Genomic DNA, 6,000 nt, shown 5'->3' with positions numbered 1-6,000 from the left:
ACCTTAAGCAGAGTACTGCACTAAGGAAAAGTTAAATACCTTGCTCCCGATGCTCTGGTTTATACTATTGCCCTCGAGGTTTAAGATCACAAGTCTGCACTGTGACATTCTGATCTACTTCTCTCAGCAAAGTTTGTTGTTAGAGGCAAAAAGCAGTTTTGAAAATAAAGGAGTGAGACAAGTACTTTAAATAGCTGAACTCCTTGAGCAAGAGTGGGGCGGTGGGATTGAGTGTCTTTCACTGGCTGATGAAGAAGGGAAATGAAGTGACTAAATCAACAGGAATTCAGCAGAGCTTCCCTGGTCCATCATTTGAAAAGGTCATGAGGACAGAGGAGTGGCTAGGCTAGCCATGCTTCGTATACCTTGGGGAGCGAGCAGTGCCTCCTTAACTATTCTTCTTTGAAAAGATAGTAGAAAAAGTATTAGGACAAAATTGAGTATCAACTTTTGGCCAACTATGTTGTTGACCAATTTGGAACAGAATTTCAAGACGGCCGTATTTTAAAACCAGCAATTAGCAAATTTGAACAATTTCATGTCCACGGTTCATCTCTTAAATGAAAAGACTAAAACTTGTTCATCTCCATCCTCCAGTACTGTTGGTATTCAGAAACTTGTGTAAGAATTGTTCAGGATAAAAATTAGGTCAGATGAGGGTATAGTCAAAGGAAATGTCATTACAAGATATGTTCCTTTTTAATTTAATAGTTTAATGCAAATGATCCATGCATGCCATTTTTGTATGGTTTGCTTAATGAATTCAGCTCTTTTACTGTGCAAAGGTTTTGAGCTGAAAGGAAAAATATAATAAATGGAAGTTGATTTGGTATTATGAGCTGGAACTACAGCATACTTCTGCTACATTTGATTTGAATAATTTTAAAAAACACTTTTGAATGTTTAAAATGTATTCAGATTATCACTAAAAATTCTTAATTTACACAACATCTTGCGGTAGAGGAGTGACTTACTTCCAGTGGAATATTTAAGATGCTTCATTTCCTTTCTGTTCTTAAAGTATCTTTATAAATTCATATCCCATATTTTCAGAATTTTTTTTGGTTGGCTCTTGTATGCAGCTTGCTCTCTACCGTAAAAGACAAAGCTCAACAAAGGGAGACACCTGTGAATGCTGTAGTTTATGATAAGCTACCAAGTACTGCATGACCTTACTTCTCTGCCAATTTGCAGGAGTCTGCAGAATCTGAGGGGAAATTCTAGTAAGGCAGCCTTTCCGAATAGAATTCCCTCAATAAAACGAAGAATTGCAGATGAGCACAATTTGTTTTCCATAATTAGGACACTGGGTCTTTTGAAACCCAGTTTGTTTTATCATTCTATTTGGAATTAGCTGGGATAGTTGTGCCTGACCTTTGAGAGTTCCACTCTGGGAATGGGAGAGTAGTGTAGTCTCCATGCCGATTTAATCCTGAGCTTCCAGACTGCTTGTGCAATGAAGGATGTTAATTGTTGCAGAGATGCACGATGTGGATTCCTTGACACAAGGAGCTGGACTGAGACCATTAACTCATTTCAAATAGGCTGATGAGTGGTAGCTACCTTTGGTCACTATGTACATGGGCTGGATGTGCAGCAGGAGCTAGAAATGAAAGGCTGTTTGTCTTTTCCTTGAAACCCCCTCTCCCACCTTGCAGGATTAATGTTCTGTTTGTAGCAGTATCTGGTCAATAATATTACATTGCTCTAGTCAAGCACCAGTACCATCATGTAGCTGTAATGTTTTCTTGGAAAATGTAGAACAGGTGAATAACAAGATTGAGCTAAGACCATAATACCATCTTCCAGGAACGTATCCTGACATTTCTTTGGCAGATAGCAGACTTGTGCAGATTCAGCACAGAGTTCTGCTGCTGGCAATGCGAGAAGCCTTATTTGTTATATAATGTGGGCTGTAAGCTTTGCCAGGGTTCATAATCACATGCATGAAATTAACAATTAGTGTCGGAAAATTGCAAGCCAGTGTCATGGTTGCTTGCCACACTAGATACTGGATTAAGCAGAAACTGCTGCACTGTTTCAGACCTTGGCATAGGAGAAGTAAAATTGTAGGGCAATTTCTAGCCTTGGTGCTCTAGGAGAAGAGATCATTTCAGGTGCAGCTACACTAGCGTGTGCACTAGCACAACAGTTAGAAATAGCATCCTCCTCAGGGCCTTCTGATTTTATACCTTCAAAATGTCTGCAACTTGATTTTCATCAGTCTGAAGCAATACTGTTAATGTGTCTCCTAGGACACTGGAAGAGGGGCTAGAAAGCATTCGTTACAGACAGACCAAGAAGGTGAGCAGCTGGACATCATTCATTCCACTTATAACAGGCCATGGTTAGGAAGGAGGCACACTGTCTGTCTGAGCAAGTGCTGGAAATATTGTCATCTCCCTCAGCTGTGTAGATGTCCATTAGCCAAGGCAGGAATTATCTGGAGTGGGATGAAATTAGCCCTCCTAAAAGAGAGAGAGATCTGTGGGCTAGGTAGAGTAAGTCTGTGAAATGTTGGAAAACCATGATTTGCCAAGACCATCTCCTTTCATACATCTTCCTCTTCAGCCATCTGCAGTGTGGGTTGAGACATGGCCACTGGCTGAGCTGCAGCTGCGCAGGGGCATAGGTGCGAGAGAGTAACTCTGCCCTAACCTGAAGCACAGTATCACTGTTGCTTCTTCTCCATGAGTGGAATATAATTCACTTATTGTGGTGATTTGCTGTTACCACTCCTCCCCACTCCCCCCAGTATAACATGTTCTATAGGAGCTGGCAGAATAAGGTGAGGTGCATTTTTAGGACTGTCTACAGGTGAAAGGCACTGGCTCTGTATCTTGGTTTAAAGCAGTGCTTCTCAACCAGGAAGGGCGTCCAGCACATTCCTCAGCTCACGCTGCTTCCCGCAGCCCCCATTGGCTTGGAGCGGTGAACCGCGGCCAGTGGGAGCTGCAAGGGGCCAAACCTGTGGACGCGGCAGGTAAACTAACCAGCCCCGCTCTCCAGGGGCTTTCCCTGAACAAGCGGTGGACCAGAGTTGAGAACCACCGGTTTTAAGGATTATTTAATAATTATCAGCATTTGCAGAGCTTTTAACCTTCATAGTGCTTGTGCAACATTAACTACATCCTCCCAGCATCCCTGGGAGGGGGGAGAAAGGGGAAAGGAAGCAAAGCACAGGAGGTAACTGATTTGCACAAGGCCACAGAGGGAATTGGGAATCCAAAATAATTAGTCACAGGTTTTTTTTATCCTTTTCAAAACACTGTAAGCTCCTACAGTCTAGAAGCTGTTAAGGTTTTTGAAATCCGAATGCAGTAGCAGATGAAGACTCCCTCTTGTGGCTGCTTTAAGCGCTGCTAGGACACCTGAATGAAGTTTTTCCGGGTGTCAATCCCAACGCTAAATCAGTGTTACGAGCAGAGGAAAACCAGACTCAGCACTTGTCTTCATGACAGAGTTAATTCGAATTATAACTCAAGTGTTGCCCCTACCTTGAGTCCTGTCCACCCACATCATTCATTTCACTTATAACTGGCCGTGGTTAGGAAGGAGGCATACTGTCTGTCTGAGCAAGTGCTGGAAATATTGTCTCCCTCAGCTGTGTAGATGTCCTTTAGCCAAGGCAGGAATTATTTGGAGTGGGACGTGGAGTGGTAGTGAAGTCTTTCATCTCAAGTTGGTTGGCTTATCAGGGATGTAGGCTAGAGCTTGAGTTAGCACAGTCTGGTGGCTGCTAACATGACCACTCTGCAGTGCCTTTCCACAATACCCCTATTTGCCCAGAAAAAAACAAATTCCCCCAATTCCCTGGGAAAGAATTCATAGGCCAGCTTGATGCAGTGCAAAGAACTATAGGCTGTGTCCCTAGAAATCAGTCCCACACGAGTGAGTGTGGCTCCAGTAGGCTGCTCTCTCTCAAGCTAGGCTAACTGGAGTGTAGATAATTCAAGTTCAGTGCCCTTGGGCTCTCTCCACATGGTTTATGGCTGCTATGGCCTGCATTAGGGCTGGGGCAGAGAATCAGGTAGTTGCAACCAGCTCTGCTGCACCGAACTGGACCCTGTGGAGAGTCTGGTCCTAAGAGGAAACCTGAGAGCATTTAATGAAATAAAAGTGAGTGAGTGAGTGCCTCTGTCCCTTCTCCTTTTCCACTGCTTCCTTCCCCTAAGTATCTTCTAAGTGTTGCTTGCAGCCCGACCTTTGAAAGAGCCTTTCACACCTGCAGTTGTCTGTGGCACATCCCCAAACGAAGGGATTCTAAAGCTACGTGTTTGTGTGCTCTTGCCTCGGTTAGCAAACTGAGATTTAAGTTAATTTTTCATTCATATAGTGGCAGCAATCCTCAACTTCCACTCACTGCGGCGGGGTTCAAGTTAATTCTCCCACGGATGCTTTGAGAGGCAGGAAATGAGAACCGTGAGCAGAAAGGCCATGCCTGGTGCTCTACTAAGCCCAGCTGTGGCCCATTTCTGGCACTGTGAATGGCAATACAATACTGGAGAAAGGGAGCTTTATAAAAGAGCTAAGGCTCCAACTCTCATTGTTTCTGGGATTTTGCTCCAGTGTGGATCTATTGGGGATTTTAAAGCATTGCCACTCTTAATTTTTAAAAGCAGCATTTATGGCTGCTCTGATGGCCATGAGGCTGATTCATCTATTTATCAGCAGTGTAGCTTTTTTGCCTCCATGCAAACAGGAGCTACCATTTAACAGCCCTGTTGAGTGCTCCTTACTCAGACAAAGTGCTGTCTGACCTCTGTTCTGCTCTCTGTAACTTCAGATTTATGGCTGTGCAGGGGACAGCAGGGTTTGGCCCAAGTTTTACGTGTCTAAGGAGGATTGAATAGAACCTTACTTTGGTATCAAATCAGTTCTAAACACACGCACACGCACACGCACACACACACACACACACTTTAGCCTCCTAAAGCGTGAGCACTCCAGCCAGTGCTCCCAGGGGACACAGCCAGGTGTGGCCCTACTTGGCTTTCGTTTTCAGGAAGCCACTGACAGGCAGGCCTGACCCTGGCAATGTGCACGCAGCAGGGGACGGTGTCTGCCCCAAGGTCCAATCTCAGGGCTCGTGGCAAGCCTGCGCTCCAGGCTAAACAGAGGAAGGTGAGGGTCAGCGGCAGTGAGCTCTGCCCAAGTCTCAGGAAGCACATTTTGGCGAAGGAAAGGAATACAATGCAAGCAGGGAGGGAGGCTCAACTCCAATCCAGGTCCCTCTAAGTAGCACTTGGCTCCCGACAGCCAAGGAGCCGATGTGATCGTTTGCTGGGTTATTCATTGTCTCACGCATTCACGGGTTTGCTTTCTACCTTCACTCCAGCATGTTGCAGAGCAGCAAACAGAGAAGAGCGCAGGGGCAGTGTAGCTCAGTGGCTAGAGTTAGGAGACCTGACTTTGACTTGCTTTGTGGCCTTGGGAGAGTCACTGCCCTTCTGTGCCTCTGTTTTCCCCCCACTCCATACGCACTTACAGAATCCTACTACAGTCAGAGGTGAGCCTTGATAATATTGATCTGTTTTGATCTTAGAAACGACTGCATCCTGGAGTGTGAGCCCTGGACATGCACTTACCCACAATCCTAGAACAGCTACAGTCTAACCCATCCCAAGCAGAAGCACTTCTTGTTCCCCATGCTCAGCCACCCTGAATGATGAGAGCTGTGGCCAGAGACAGTGTGATTAGAGCAGGCCAACGTGAAATGACCCAGGATGATCCCCTCTATCTATGACCAGGTCCCTTCAGCTGTGGGCAACTTTCCCAGAACAACTTTCCTAGCTACCTCCTGCCTCCTTACAACTCCCTCCCCACAGCTCTGGCGAGCCCCAGGCAGCCAGAGAGCCCAGGAAAGAAGGCAGCTAGAGACCTTACTGTCTGAGGGAATGCGCATGGGAATAGAGGATGGTGCTCTGGCCAGGAAGGGTTGTGGTTTGGGTCTCTAGAGCGTGCCACACTGAAGCCATAAACCTAAAATCACTGCTGTCT

The sequence above is a fragment of the Dermochelys coriacea genome, chromosome 16 (genome assembly GCF_009764565.3).
Source record: "Dermochelys coriacea isolate rDerCor1 chromosome 16, rDerCor1.pri.v4, whole genome shotgun sequence".
Taxonomy (NCBI): Eukaryota; Metazoa; Chordata; order Testudines; family Dermochelyidae; genus Dermochelys; species Dermochelys coriacea.
This window is presented reverse-complemented; position numbering follows the sequence as displayed.